Genomic DNA, 16,567 nt, shown 5'->3' with positions numbered 1-16,567 from the left:
AATTGAATTCTTTGACTTAGTGGAAGCCAGTGGAGGAATTGACAGAGAGGAGTAGTAGAGACAGAGCAATTGGTAAGGTGGATGAGCAGGGGTGTCGGGAGGGGGTGGCTGAGGGGCTGAAGCTCCGTATGTGTCCACCTATAGCCTCAAGTGTCAGCTCTGCAGGGTAGGCGAGAGCGCCGGGACCAATCTGATCCCGAGCGCCACCGAGCGTGGCCGAGCGCGGCTGAGTTCGGCTGAGTGCCAGAGCAGGTCCCGCCTTCTGGAGCCTGCACGTCTATGATGGACGTCCCACTGGTCCAATGCCGGGACCGCGGGACATGTGAGGTCCATCATAGGCGCTGTTGGCTCCAGAAGGCGGGAATTACAAAGAGGCTGCTGCATCACATCCCCGCTTGGCACTCTCCTCTCCTCCTCGGCTCCTCCTCTGAGGACTGGCTGCTGTGACACCACGGCTCAGACAGGTCAGTGATGTTAATGTCAGTGTAGGTAGGTAGGTCAGTGTGTGTTAATGTCAGTGTAGGTAGGTCAGTGTATGTAAATGTCAGTGTAGGTAGGTCAGTGTATGTAAATGTTAATGTCAGTGTAGGTAGGTAGGTCAGTGTGTGTTAATGTCAGTGTAGGTAGGTCAGTGTATGTAAATGTCAGTGTAGGTAGGTCAGTGTATGTAAATGTCAGTGTAGGTAGGTCAGTGTATGTAAATGTCAGTGTGTGTTAAAGTGGTTGTAAACCCTTACTACACACTTTGACCTATAGGTAAGCCTAGATTAAGGCTTACCTGTAGGTCCAAGAAATATCTCCTAAACCTACACGGTTTAGGAGATATGTGCCGAAAGACCGACACCGCTGTTTACGGCGCATGCGCCGTAGACAGCGGTACGCAGGCGCACTGAGCGCACCGCCGTCAATGGCGATATGCCGCACGTGGCAGCTCCCGTGCACATGCGCAGGAGTGACGGCTTCGCCGAATGACAGCGGCGGAGCAGCGAGACCCACCTAGAAGATGGATGCGCCAGACTACGGGGGACAGCGGTGACATCGCTGGCTCCTGTGTCAGGTAAGTGACACATAATGGACTACTATGCGATGCATAGTAGTCCATTATGCTTTACCTTTGCAGGGAATGAAAGAGGAAGTAAACTCATCAGGGTTTACTTCCTCTTTAATGTCAGTGTGTGTTAATGTCAGTGTATGTAAATGTCAGTGTAGGTAGGTCAGTGTGTGTTAATGTCAGTGTAGGTAGGTCAGTGTGTGTTAATGTCACTGTTGGTAGGTCAGTGTAGGTAAATGTCAGTGTATGTAAATGTCAGTGTAGGTAGGTCGGTCAGTGTAGGTAGGTCACTATCCTCAGTGTAGGTAGGTCACTGTATGTAAGTCACTACCGTCAGTGTCACGGCCCAGCCAAAAAAAACCTGTGTGGGGTACAACAACCCCCCCCCCCTCCATTTCCGGCTTGGACTTTGGGCTGAAGCCCCTGGTCCTTTTGCCACCTAGCAATTCCCCTGTGGATGAGTCTGGCAGCTGCAGTCATGATGGATTGAAGAGGTGATAGACTATGTAGAGCCAATGAGAAGGGAATTGCAGTAGTCGAGGTGACAGATGACAGCAGGTGAATTAAGAGCTTTGTTGTGTCATTGGTTAGAAAGGGGCGTATATTGGAGATGTTGCGGAGGTTGAAGTGGCAGGATTTGGACAGTGATTGGATGTGGTGCTTAAAGCGGGATTCCACCCTAAAGTGGAACCTCCGCTGATCGGATCCCTCCCCCCCTCCGGTGTCACAATTGACACTTTTCAGGGGGGAGGGGGGGTGGAGATACCTGTAAAAGACAGGTATTTTCACCCACTCCTGGGCATAGACTCCCGTGGGAGTCTACGCTATTTCCTGCCCTGCCGCGCTGTCTGCTGGGACACACACGGGTCCCAGTGACAGCGCGGAGATTTCCTATTGCGCGGCGCGGCTCGCGCATGCGCAGTAGGGAACTGGGAAGTGAAGCCGATTCACATCACTTCCTGATTCCCTCACCTAGAATGGTGACTGCAGCAGCCGAGAGCCGAGCGATCGATCGGCCTCGGCTGCCGGCATCGCTGGAACCCGGGACAGGTGAGTGTCCATTTATTAAAAGTCAGCAGCTGTAGTATTTATAGCTGCTGGCTTTTAATATTTTTTTTTTGGTGGAATCCCTCTTTAAAGGAGAGTTCAGTGCCAAGGACTACACCTAGAACCTTGGCATGTGGGAATGGGCTTATAGTTGTGCCAGATTTTGATAGAGAGATTAGTGATATGTGAGGAAACAGAGGGAGTGAGCTGAGGGGTAGAGAAATAGTATTGGATGTCATCAGCACAGAGATGGAAGCCATGGGAGGCTAACTGAAGGGGATCAAGAAGGATATTATCAGCGAGGTGGACTCTCAGTTGGTTGAAGAACATGACATCACTGCCCTACCTCTCTACCTTGTCCAATTAGAGAATTATTTTAATTCATTGAGAAAATACAAAGCAAACGCTGAATGGTGCCCATGCTGAGTGGAAGCTAGTGGAATCACTGTAGTAGCAGTGTATGCTACAGTAATTTCCAGCTTCTCGAGGGATCCCACAAGTGTGGTATATACATAGTTACATTGGTCCAAGCTGAGCCAATCAAAATGTAAAAATATCCATACCTGGAATTTTTCTCTAATCTGGTATGAAAATATGAACTAAACTTATTGGTAAAGTGCAGGCCCAGCTTCTACAGTTGTCTCCAGATCAGTTTCCTTGTGCCTGGGGAGAACCTTAGATCAATGCCAACCTAGTGCTTAGCCCCACTCCTGTCAGTTAGCTGTCAAATGCCAGATCCTCTATTGCCCAATATCCTATTGAAACATGGGGAGGTGTGGGGAGTTAGTGCTGTAGGAGAGTACGGCTTGATCTAAACCTGGGGAAAAATCAGGACCCTGTAGACAACCTTTAGGATCCAGGGTCCTCTTAGAATTAGAGCACAAAATGACTAGTTTAAAATTTTTACCTGCCCTTTACCAGTAATGTCAGTTGAGATATACTTTGGTGGACATGATAGTGACTTACCAGGTTCACTTTAAACGGTTTCTGAATCATTTTTGAATCTGCTGATAGCACCGCCTAAATTGATAGGAATTCCCCTAAGGCTTAGCACTAACAGCAATAATTGTGCATCTGTGAGGAATTATCTGGGGCAGTGTCTGCTTAGATGGGGAAAAGTCTAGATCAACAGATACCCTCTCATATCAGATCAGCTGTCTATGCACTCACCGCATAATAGTGACACTGGGGCTTTGAAGACAGAGAGGGATTCAATTAGTGCTGCCCTGCAGCTTGGCCTTTCTTAGAGCCTTGGCTGTCTTTCACTATTGTGCTGTCAGCATTGACAGATGCTATGATATATAGTCAGACCCCTTCCATTACTCTTGCCATTGGCTCTGCTTCCTGTAGAAATCCCACCCCCTCCCAGCACAGCCATTTCTTATACATTAGGGCTTATTGACATCAAAACATCTGCAATTAACCTGCATATTTAGGTATATTGTTATGCTTGTTGAAGCATTGTTTTTTGTTTTGTTTTGTTTTACATACATTTAGCTTATGCATGTTTCATTTACAAACTCAATGCATTAACATGCATGTAAAACACATTATGCTGCACTTTAGATATTGATTTGTTTGAAAGATGTTTTTTTTTCCTGAAAACTGTACCAAGGATGCAGGAAGAAAGATATTTTTAAAGCATTAAGAGTGGGAAATGTGCTATTGAAAATAATAGTACAATATTCTCCTTGTATTTTAGGTGTAGAATGTCTCTTTAAACAAGGGTAAACATTGTGGAGGGATACAACTTCTATACTTCTACAAGCTTCCTACACAATGGGATATATTTATAAAGCAACAGTATGGTCATAACAACGTAAAACAAAAAAAAAAACCCTGCACATTTAAAAAGTACAGAGAGCTGCTTTATAAAAAAAAGCTTAGTATTCTGCTGACTTTGGTACTCCAAAGCCAATGTAATGCGACTATTCTGAATGTAAGAGTAAAAAAATGGCAGGAGGGAGCAGTTACTGTATATAATTGAAGTTAAAGTAAAGTAAAACTGTAATTAAGCCTTGTCTCTGTTCCAGTAGAGGATGTCAAGTCATCTATGCCCAGTCTTGCCATGAACAGTTAACCCAGCACTGAGCAATCCCTTCTCTTTTTTTGCTACAATAAAAGCCGATAAAAGTCGATAAATAAATTTGTGTTGCCAAAACTCCCCCCCTACTGTGATTGACATCTGATGTCTCTCTCATGCATGAGCTTTAGAGCAAAGGGAGTGTATATATGATTCCAGCTCAAGATCACTCCTCCTTTGTCCTCAAAGGAACACCTTTAGGATGAATTAGAGTGAGACTGCGAGCCAGGCCTTCTTGTCCTCATCAGTGCCTGACCTCACGATTGCGCTTCTGGAAGAATGGTCATACATTCCCATAGACACACTCCTAAACCTTGTGGACATCCTTTCCAGAAGAGTTAAAGCTGTTGTAGCTGCAAAGGGTGGGCCAACTCAATATTGAACCCTACGGACTAAGACTGGGATGCCATTAAAGGAGTTGTAAAGGCAGAAGGTTTTTTATCTTAATGCATTCTATGCATTAAGATAAAAAAAAACTTTTGTGTGTAGCAGCCTCCTAATTACTTACCTGAACCCCATCTCTCTCCAGTGATGTCCACGAATGTCTAAGCCATCTGGGACAATCCTGCTGATTGGCTGGGACACAACAGTGGCACCATTAGCTCCCGTGACTGTCAATCAAAGTCAGTGAGCCAATCAGCGAAGAGAGGAGACAGGGCCAGGTCAGGGCTCCCTGTCTGAATGGACATACAGAGCTGTGACTCAGCTCCAGTGCCCCCATAGGAAACTGCTGACTGTGGGGGCACTCAATAGGAGGGAGGGGCCAGGAGCAGAAAAGAAGGACCTGAGAAGAGGAGGATCTGGGCTGCTCTGTGCAAATCCAACTGCACAGAGGAGGTAACTATAACATGTTTTTTTTTATTTTTTATTTTTTTAAACTAGACTTTACACTCACTTTAAAGTTCATGTGTATGTAAAGGCAGACATCCCAATATTTTTGGTAATATAGTTAAAGTAAATCAGCTGGCAATGTGTACCCCTCCAAAACTGCACTGCCCTCACTGCGCCAATCAATAACCAGTGATCCCTAACAGTGAACGGTCTTAATAAAAACCATACAAGGAATATAACAATATCAGTGAAAATGAAAAATAAAAAACAAAAAGCTGCTACTTTAGTGAAACTAATATCCAAAATAAAAAAATTATACCCCTAATCGTGTACTGCAAAAATATTAGAAGATAATTTAAGTAGCGCTCATAATACAACAAGTGTACAAAATGTGAAATAATCCAATCTATCACCTCGTGATGCAGTGATAAAAAGAAGAACTAAAAGTCCATTGAACAGAATCTTGAAAATCGCAGAAGGAAATCAGTTTGCAAAAAAATCCTTCAGACTTCCATCACACCAATGTGCTTGTCACACCTCGCCCAATAGAAACGCACTCACCGACTGATATTGCCTCCCACTTTCGTGTTTGGCAAGAAAGCAGTGTAGATAGATACCCCTTGGGTCTATCTTTCGATCAGTTCAGGCAAGGCTCATTCATATATGAAAAGTGAAAATACAGTCATGTTGACTGAAAATGCCAGCATCAATAAAAAAAGGATGACAGCAAACTTTCACCAAACGAACGGGTGTTGCACTGCGGATATAGCGGGACCCAAAAACGTGCGTTATGAGCTCTCACCACTTCCCAGTCACTATTCCTGATAAACTAGACTCTGTAGCGTTCGTCTCTGTGTGGCCACGCCTCTGACATGTTTCGTCACTCTGACTTCTTCCTGGGATTCGAATTCGATAAGTATCTTCATTTACTCACTCACTGAGCCACATAGCTGACTTGATGAATGGCAACTAGCGATATGGAAGGACTATCAATTTATTGCTTTAGGGTGGAAAACAAGTAAATGGTGCATAGTACCACCAGCATATGTTTAGGATAAAACGTTGTTTTGGGAAGGTATGCAAAGCATTAACTACTGCATAACACTCAAGACACAAATGTGGATTTAACTATCTGTAACCCAGTAAATCCCTCTTGCTTCATGGGAAAATATCCACTCTTTAGCAGATTATGAAGTGATTGCTAAACACCTGTGACACAATTATACTTTTTTTAAATCTTTTTGATTCTCTCAAAAAGATTCTCTTACAGATGCTACTGATTTTCAAAGCAGCCATTGATAGCTCTTCATTAAACAGCATGTTATCTTATTATCACAAGCACTAGGTACTCTAGTTATACTCATATAACCCAAAAGCTGTGTGTAGTACCTAATGGCAAAGCTATTAAGATCGCTAAAGATAGTCTTTACATTTTTGGTATAAGTTTCTGATGCTGACAGGGCTGTGAATACACAAATTAATGGATTCCTAGATTAATTTGTTGTCTGTACCCACTCTACTTTAAAATAATTGGAATTTAGTAGGAGGCATTGTGTATCTTTGCCTTTCTCTAACATCAACAGCTATGACAGGCTACTCCTAATAATTTGTATTCTTCCGTTCTGTCATGAGACCTGTGACTGAATGAAGGGGGGTCAAGCAGTTGCACTTGCATACTGCCTGAGCTGCTAAATGAGTTAACCACTTGCCGACCGGCTCATGCTGATATACATCGTCAAAGTGACATGGGTGCACAAAACGTTGTACCTGTACGTCACTTCGTCTTTAGGGGGTGCGCGCCGTGGGAGCATGCCCGCAAGTCTCACGGACTTAATGTCCGCCTGTGGCCCGCGATCGTGGCACAGAGAGGCAGAACAGGGAGATGTAAACAAGGCATTTCCCTATTCTGCCTAGCAACATGACAGGGATCTACTGCTTCCAGTAACCGGGAGCCTATTCTCCCTACAGTTAGAACACACTGAGGGAAGACACTTAACACCTTGATCCCCCCTTCCCTGCCAGTGACATTTACACAGTAATCAGTGCATTTTTATAGCACTGATCGCTATATAAATGCCAATGGTCCCAGAATAGTGTCAAAAGTGTCTCATCTGTCCGCCGCAATGTCACAGTCATGATAATAATTGCAGATCTCCACCATTACTAATAAACGACTGAAAAAAATAATAATAATAAAAATTTCATAAATCTATCCCCAATCATGTAGACACAATAACTTTTGCGCAAACCAATCAATATACGCTTATTGCGATTTTTCTTTACCAAAAATATATAGAAGAATACTTATTGGCCTAAACTGAGGAAGAAATTCTTTTTTTATATATATTTTTGGGGGATATTTATTATAGCAAAATGTAAAAAAAATTATTTTTTTCAAAATTGTCGCTCTTTTTTTGTTTATAGTGCAAAAAATAAAAACCGCAGAGGAGATCAAATACCACCAAAAGAAAGCTCTATTTGTGGAAAAAAATAATTTTTGTTTGGGTACAACGTCACACGACCACGCAATTGTCAGTTAAAGCGACGCAGTGTCGTATCACAAAAAAAGGCCTGGTCAGGAAGGGAGTAAATCCTTTCTGGGCTGAAGTGGTTAAAAACGCTGTGCAAAGATCTGCTGCCTTGGGCCTCATTCACACAGGTGTACTTGAATGTACGTCCTTGTGAGGGCTATGTTTCCCACAGGAGAATTCACAGGCGTTCTGTGCATCTGGGTCTAGCCAGTCCCATTCATGTTAATTGGGATCCAGTGGCTGCATGGACACAGCCGCTGCTTCGAATTTAGCATCTGTGTGGTTACAGGTGTGTGCGAATGCATGTCCCCAAACTTGCACTGTCTGCATTTGAGGACACGCATCCGCACCCATACGGATGTCAAATTGAAAGCAGTGGATGTGTCCATGACATGAAGGGGACTACCTGAACATAGATACACAGAACACCTGTGCATCCCTGTGTTGTAAAATGAGACCCTCACACGGGTGTACGCTTATATTCGCCCATTTGAATGAGGTCTTATTTTTTTTATTCCCTCACAGATTTCATGACTGAACTTGTGACAAGGTTGAATGACCCAAGAGAAACAAAGCAGCAGTTCCGACACCTTAACTGTCAAATGAATCCAAAGAAGCTATCAGGGAGCTGTGCTTGGAACACACTGATGTCCCAGCAAGGTGGAGAGACCAGAGGGAACTTAAAAACTAAGTCTGGCCACACACATCAAGATTTGTAGGCAAGCTGATTGAACACTATCTGACAGATTTCTCCATCCAAGTTGTGGCCATTGTACAGTATTTTGACAGCCTCATCAGAATAGTTGGTCTGTGGCTGTGTCTGATTGGATGCCCGGCTCCTTTGATATTTCAATCAAAGGATTCAGAGACGGAAGGAGCCAACGGGGGAGCACAGCTTGAATTTCAGCTGGGTCATCAGGAATTCGCTCTGTGACAGTACCAGAAGTGTTTGACGCCTATTATTTTTTCAGCACTCATTGCAATGTAGCACCCTCTGGTACGTGTGCTAGATGTAGATTTTTTGTAGTTAAATCTGTTTTAAGCTCAGCGCTAAGCCTGAGCTGAGAATCTGGGTCAGGGTTCGATGACTCATCTGGCATCTCTCTCTGCCACTGCCCCCTGGTCCGGAACTTTCTAGAAACTTCCAGAGCTGGAGGGCGGGAGTAAGAAGGGGCTGCTATGCATATTTATGAGGCCTCAGCCAATCCCCATCATTGGGCCAGCAGTGTGCAGAGCTTACCTCATGACCCATGCCAGCACGAGCAGTCAGGTGGAAGATGGAAATTACGTGCTCATGAAACTGTCATTGGTCCTTGAGGGTGGCCCCTAGTCTGGGGGGGTGACCTCGGGCCTGGGGCTCGGGTGCTGGAAGATTGCTACCAAAACACATGGAGAAAACCCTTTCTGGAGGCACAAGAGCAAGGAGTGAGGACGCAAGGAGCAGGTCAGCATTACTGGGAGATCTCCTGAGAGTCAGCCGGGTAAGCTAATAAATGTCGGGCTGGAGGACTGTGGGGAGAATTTAGCCTGGAGGGCTGGTGAAAGGGGCAGCTGAAGCCAGATGGGTTGTCAGTGCCTGAAGAGTTGGTGCTAGGATCAGTAGCAACAGGAGTGATGCTAGCTGGACACTGAAATTCTGCTACACAACTAAGAGGCCTTGGGTTTTTGCCTATAATGGGCCATTGCTTCATCTGACTGAGTGACTGTCAGGTATTCACAGTGTTCCAACTAGGTTCTGCAAGCATGTGTGCTGGAGGAAAGAGGAACTATATATAGAGAGACTGTATATAGGAAGAATTGTCCCTAAAGTTATTGTTGAAGTCACATGGGCACCCTATAGTCTCCCATCTCTATTCAAGTTATTACCTGATGTCACAGGGCCAGTCCGGGCTCTGCAAGGATCCTGACTTTGAGGTTGAGATTTATTCAGATGCCTGACCTTCAGCTGCCTCAGCCTCTCAGTGCTCCATGATCTGGAGGGGCAGAGAGGGGAGCAGTAATTGACAGCCACCTCCCTCTGGTCAGTGTAGGCTGAGTGATCAGCAGTTACAGTATGTGATCACTCAGTACTCTGTCTTAGAGCTGGTGGTGAATATGTGTTTGTTTTTGATGGTCCACACTTCTACTTTAACCACTTTGCGCCGGTAGGACGTCCAGGGACGGCCTCGGCTTTCGGTGGTTATATCTGAATGATGCCTGAGGCCACAGACATCATTCAGATATAGGCATTTTCAGTATCAGTTTTATGGAGTCGGTACAGTTGAACCAGATTTTAAAATGAGTGCAAGCATCCTGTGAGAATGGCACTTCTGCCTTACAACTCATCCAGGTGAGTGTGTTTTCTGCAAACTCTTGTCCATCTGGCTTTTATTGGGAAAGATTTAGGCCAGTTTGAAGAGTTGTGCCCATAATACCAAAATTGCATGTATGTACAGGCTTGTATGGAAGAATGAATGATCAACAACTGCAGAGGACACGTGACCATCCCTACAAAGTAATTTTTTTCAATACTGGGAGACACCTAAATTCCTATAGTAAGTGAGCATCAACCATGCCAAATACTATCCTTGCCCTGGGCAGGATTTCTGGCTCACCAGTTTTCCAGCTTTCTCCTGAGCAGGAGTCACATCATCTATTTCCACATATCCACAACATGCTCCAACAATTTTATGCTCCACCAAAGATGTTTCATAGACCTTTGTGTAAACATGTTCAATATGCAGGATATAATATTACCGGTAATTAATTACATAGCTACAACTGTTTAATGAAAACTAAAATTATTGATAAAAATATTACATTTAATATTATATTATCCTTAATGTGGATGTTACAATTACATAAAACTAGCAAGCTTTTAATGTTTTTTTTTTTAACCAACAAAAGTAGCATACAGAACAGCCAAATTACTGAAGAATTTATGGTATACAGCCAAAAAAGGTAGCTGTCAAATTCAGTTGACTTTTCTTGAAGACAACGCAATCTGCAAGTGGGATGTTTAGATTTAATTTCTATTATTTTTACCCCAAATTATCTCAGAAAAATGGACTCCCATACTCAGGTGATTCAAGTAATGCATTTTACATGCATATCTTCTTTAAATCTTTCAAATATGGTACTGTATTTTCAGATTACCCGGAACTTCAGACAGGTTTTTTTCTAGTTTTGAGAATGGAGAAGAGATTAAAAACTATTTCTGGCTTTTTGCTGTCTTTATTCTTGTTTGGAAGATCACTGTCACTTCCTATCCTGGTGACCAGAAAGAAACCAGAAATCTTTTCCTGTGACAACTAAAATGGAACTTTACAGGGGTGTGGCCTAGCGCATGGAGCTGTAGGCAGCTCCCTGTCCTGATGATCCCCACAAGGCTGTAACTCCTCTACAACGATCCACAACATCCCCAAACAGTGCAGATGAGCAAAAGAAAGCCCCAGAAACAACCTAAGCCCACCAACGACAGGACTCGGAGAAATTTGGGCAGGTTGGTGACACGGCTTCTGCGGCCTAAAGCACACAAGGAAAATCCAAGATGGTGCCGGCGTCTCCCTCCCAGGCCCGCTTAGAGCCATCAGACGCCAGGTAGAGTACGCTCCAGAGGCCGCTCTGCCTCTCTGGCTGACTTAGAGCCCTCACTTCATAGCCCCACAGCCACTCTCAGGCTTCCCTGAATTCAGGTGACGAATGTACTTGGATTTCTTACGGGTCCGCTGGCACATACATGTATGAATCCGGAAGACTGTGCTGTCATTTGCTGCAGCACAAGCCGATCAGCGGGTCGCCGCCAGATTGCTTAGTAAAATATCACATATTACGCACAATAAACATTGTTAGGCACACATTTAACCCTTTGATAGCCCTAGATGTTAACCCCTTCCCAGCCAGTGTCATTAGTACAGCGATGGTGTACATTCTTAGCACCGATCACTGTGTTAGTGTCACTGGAAATGTCAGTGGCAGTTAGTCAGTTTCCACCCAGTGTCAGTGTGAGACTGCCCGACGCACTATCACAGTCCCACTATAAGTCGCTGATCACTGCCATTACTTGTATATATTTTTTTAAAAGATCAGTATATACAGTATCTCACAAAAGTGAGTACACCTCACATTTTTGAAAGTATTTTATATCTTTTGATGTGACAACACTAAAGAAATTACTCTTGCTACAATTTAAAATAATGATAGTGAGTGTACAGCTTGTATGACAGAGTAAATTTGCTGTCCCCTCAAAATAACTCAACACACAGCGTGTTACAAGATCTCAGGTGTGAATGAGGAACAGATGTGTTAAATCTGGGTTTATCGCTCTCACTCTCTCATACTGGTCACTGAAAGTTCAACATGGCTTCTCATGGCAAGGAACTCTCTGAGGATCTGAAAAAAAAGATTTGTTTTCCTACATAAAAATGGCCTAGGCTATAAGAAGATTGTCAAGACCCTGAAACTGAGCTGCAGCACTGTGGCCAAGACCATACAGCGGTTTAACAGGACAGGTTTCACTCAGAACAGGCCTCACCATGTTCCACCAAAAAAGTTGAGTGCATGTACTGACCATCATATCCAGAGGTTATCTTTGTGAAATAGACATGAGTTCTGCCACCATTGCTGCAGAAGTTGAAGGGGTGGAAGGTCAGCTTGACGGTGCTCAGACCATACGCTTCTGGCTGCATCAAACTGGTCTCCATGGCTGTCGTCCAAGAAGGAAGCCTCTTCTAAAGATGATGCATAAGAAAGCCCGCAAACTGTTTGCTGAAGACAAGCAAAATATTGATACTTTGGGCCCAATTAGGACATTTTCAATTAGGGGGTGTACTCATTTTTGTTGCCAACGGTTTAGACATTAATGGCTATGTTGAGCTATTTTGAGGGGACAGCAAATTTACACTGTTATACAAGCTGTACACTCACTACTTTACATTGTAGCAAAGTGGAATTTCTTCAGTGTTGTCACATGAAAAGATAGAATTAAATATTTACAAAAATGTGAGGGGTGTACTCACTTTTGTGAGATACTGTACGGTATACCATTGTTTGTAGACACTAGTCTATAATTTTCACGCAAACCAATGAATACTCACTTTTGGGGTTTTTGTTTTTACCAAAGACATTGTAATAAAATACATTATGGTGAAAATGTATGAAGAAATCTGATTTTTTTTTACATTTTTATAGGATTTGTTTTATAGCAGAAAGTAAAAAAATATTGTTTTTTTTTTAAATCTTTTGGGTCTTTTTTAGTTTATATCGCAAAAAATAAAAAGCCCAGTGGTGATCAAATACCACCAAAAGAAAGCTCTATTTGTGTGAAAAAAAATTATCTAAAATTTGTTTGCATACCGCATTTCATGACCATGCAATTACCAGTTAAATTAGCGCAAAATGGGCTGGTTATGAAGGGTAAAACCTTCTGGAGTTCAAGCTATTAATGATAAAGTTGCTTCATAGCAGAATTTTTTTTTTTTTTAATATTGGATTCTTGGATGCTTGTTAGGCCTTCCCATTGGACAGTATGTATGCTGATTCTCAACTCTAGATTCTTTTTCTAAGTGATGCCCCCATGTTGTGGAGTGCAGTGGTACTGAAGCCACACTGGCGTGAAAAGTTCAGTAACTCTAAGCCCCCATACACACCATCTGACTTTTTCCGTCGGAATGTCCGACCAACAAAATTTGAGAGCTGGATATAAAATTTTCAGACAACATGATCCGATCGGACTTTGTCGGATCATTTGTAGAGAATTCCGATCAGACAAAGTGCTACGCATGCTCAGATCAAATTAGGAGGTCAAAGCTATTGGCTACTAGCCCAACTGTAGTCCCGCCGTAACGAACTAACATCATTGTGTTCCTAACGATCGGATTTTCAGACAACTTTTTCGACCGTGTGTATGCAACACCAGTTTCAGACAAAATCCATCTGAAAAAATCAGTCCGATTTTGTGGTCGGAATTTCCGACTGCGTGTACAGTGGCTAAGGCAGCCCATAGAGCTTGCGAATATCTTTCCTGCAATCAAGGGTTGCAGAAAAGAAATTTGCACGATTCTCCCATTAACACAGACAGTGCTGACAGGGGAATACCTCCTTCCAAGCAATTGTCTTCTCCCGGCGGGGTGGGCAGAGGAAGCTGTTCCTTCCAGGAGAACACAGTGATTAACGCTAGCTGCTATACCAGCCAATTGCAATAATTGGAAGCAAATTTGGCAGGCTGGTTGTACCCAAGTTGATCGATCAATCAACTCGGTACGGTACGTTCAGCCTGCCCTTTAATGGTTTGAATCTCAAGCCGGTTCCTGCTGAACCTACCAAGATTTGAACAGTGTATGGGTGGCCTTAGGAAATCTGAATCTAGCACCCTGTTTGTATTTGTGCTTGGAATACAATAGCTGGCAGGGGAAATTCCTCCATCCATGCTGTTTAAAGTTAGTGGGAAAATCAATAGAAAATCTTAGAGTATTGCCAGCTTTACTTTCAGAATAATTATTTTCCTATTTTTTTCTTCCACTTTCTGCTATGTCTCCTGGATTGGAAGTGTAGTATCTCTTCCCAATGGAGACACCAACAGCTATTAAAAATGAACAGAGGTTCTAACCCTACCTTATTATATCCAAAATCCAAGCTATAATGTAGTAGCCTGTTAAGTTGCAGGTACACAAAAGCTATACGAAAATCTGTATCAACCTATGTTTCGTGTTCTTTGAACTCATTGGAATTTCCACACAACCCCCCCCAGAAAATAAACATTACATTTGGTTCAATTTACAAAGATAAAAATTACCTTTAGTTTCCTAAAAGTGATAGTTATCTTCAATTGAGTCCAACAAAATTTGAAAATGACAGTCACATGGCTGAAAATAGAGTCCCTTAGGCTGGTATTAAAGCTTTGTGAATTGACCTTATTGTGTATGCCTAAGATGCATGCTGAGTGTACTGTTTTCCTGTCTTTATTGTTTTTCACACAACACAACCAAAGTTTTTTTTTTGTCCCTTTTTCTGACATGGAAAAGGAAATGACTTAACCTGATCAGGATATTTCACAAAAGATGTTTAAGGGTATTTGTTATACTTCCTCAAGTTAGAAAAATATCCCTTTTATTGGACAGTACCTGTTTTAAGCTTCTCAAAGAACGCTACGGAAATGCTGCTTTTACACTAATACAACTGAATGAATGACAAACATATTCATGGTAGCTTTGGAGAGAAGAGTCTGTTTTTGTGGGGCATTACTACAAAACATATCTTTTATGTGTTGCATAACTTCTCTAGGATAATACCTTTAATGGATTTCAGATGCTGTGTATTTCTGCTCTGCCAGATGACTACATTGCTCTCTTGTCAAATACTGGTTAATGCCATCATTTGAAAAGAAAATAGACTGAACATAAAACCCAGTTTTTGATTCACAAAGCCTAAAATCCAATCAATTATTAATTTACTCTCTGTGAAATTCCTGCTTGCCAAGCTGCGTTCAGACATTGAAGAGGTTTGTAGTATATTGCTGTCCTCTGAGACAATACGGAGAGTAACTATCTTGGGAACACAGCTTCAGCATCAGGGTCCCTCCCTAGAAATGATCTTCAACTGTCAGCAACTGTTCTGCAAGCAGCTTGCTGAATATGTTCCTTTCGCTATGTTCCTATTACTTTGTTCAATATTTAATCTACAGTTTTTAACTCATTAGGAAGTAGATTCTACTGTCAACACTTTGCACCTAAACATGTGATTTTAGTTTATTTTTAGTTTGATCACATTCAACAGGAAACAAAAAAATGTCTTTCTGCTTCCTGAATTCACTCATAAAGCACTTGAGATGTCAGCAAAGAAATTATTTATAGCAGTACTTCTCAGCTTTATCAAAATATGTTCCCCTTTAATAATGGTATCAATGTAAACAGGTCAAGGGGCATATAAGATAAAGGGACTGCATTACTTAATAACAACTGCTTTTTCTAAAGTGAAATGTATTTTAGAAGTTTAGAAGCATTGTTAAAGGGACCTCTACACCGAAATATCAAGTGTTTTTTGGTAAATTAAAATTGTTACTAAGTACTGTTTTATATAGGCCTCTTTATATTACATATCCCTTGACTTGTATACATTTGGTACCCAATACTCCATATGCAGTATGTTTATACATGGTCTCAGAATAGGTTTTGGAGATGTTAACAGATATAGTTTTTAAACAAACAAAAGAACCTTATAGACCTCTTATGCCGCTTACACAAGACCGGAATTCTCTTATGGTTTTCCCGAAGGAATTCCAACAGAATTCTGCTCAAGCTGTCTTGCCTACACATGGTCACACCAAATTCTGATCGTTTAGAATGCAGTAACGTACAACACGTACAACGGGACTAGAAAAAGAAAGTTCAATAGCCAATAGCCAATAGCTTCTCTCTCGTAGTTGAATCTGAGCATGCGTGATTTTTGGCGTATTGGAATTGCATACACACGATTGAAAGTTCTTCCATCGGGAAAATTGAGAACATGCTATAAATTTTTGGCTGCCGGAAATTCCGACAGCTAAATTCCGATGGAGCATACACACGGTCACATTTTCCAATGAAAAGCTCTCATCGGTCTTTTTCTGGCCGGAATTCCGATCGTGTGTACGCGGCATAAGAAATTCCCCCTAGGTTATTCGTAGCACTCTAGTTGTGAACCCATTAGCCTATTGGTGAACCCATGACTCATGACCAACATGTTTAGCAATATTAATATTTCCCACATAAACTGTGTCAGATAACAGTCCAGTCCTTCTAAATTAATCAGTTTTTTTTGGATATCTAAAAGGCCTTCCACCACAAGTCAAGTCAATGTAAGAAAGAGCTAGGTTTTGAAATGCGCCTTTTATTTACTAATGACTGAGAGTGGAGATAGGCTGTGATAGCCAGCACCTGGGTCAACCGTGTGGATTGAAAGGAGCAACTCTGGAACAGAGCTATTGGTTTGGGTATGTTTCTATCCAAAAAGCCTTACTATGTCTTTTGATGAGAGATATAGGGAGGCCTCAGTTGCTGATCAGCCCTT

The 16,567-nt window shown here is 42.4% G+C and overlaps 1 long non-coding RNA gene across 1 annotated transcript in view; it reads left to right on the top strand.

Moving 5' to 3' along the window:
• The first annotated feature begins 8,798 nt into the window (after nt 1-8,798).
• Nucleotides 8,799-16,567, top strand: part of LOC143984403 (uncharacterized) — a 57,786-nt gene continuing 50,017 nt past the window's right edge. The window contains exon 1 of the long non-coding RNA XR_013274835.1: nt 8,799-9,024. This is a non-coding gene — a long non-coding RNA (uncharacterized LOC143984403). The remainder of the gene's footprint in view (nt 9,025-16,567) is intronic.

Source organism: Lithobates pipiens, unplaced genomic scaffold (assembly GCF_037356315.1).
Source record: "Lithobates pipiens isolate NorthernLeopardFrog02 unplaced genomic scaffold, aLitPip1_a1.2 Scaffold_16, whole genome shotgun sequence".
In the NCBI taxonomy this organism is placed as follows: domain Eukaryota; kingdom Metazoa; phylum Chordata; class Amphibia; order Anura; family Ranidae; genus Lithobates; species Lithobates pipiens.
The sequence above is the reverse complement of the archived record's forward strand: the minus strand, read 5'-3'. Positions and strand labels throughout refer to the sequence as shown.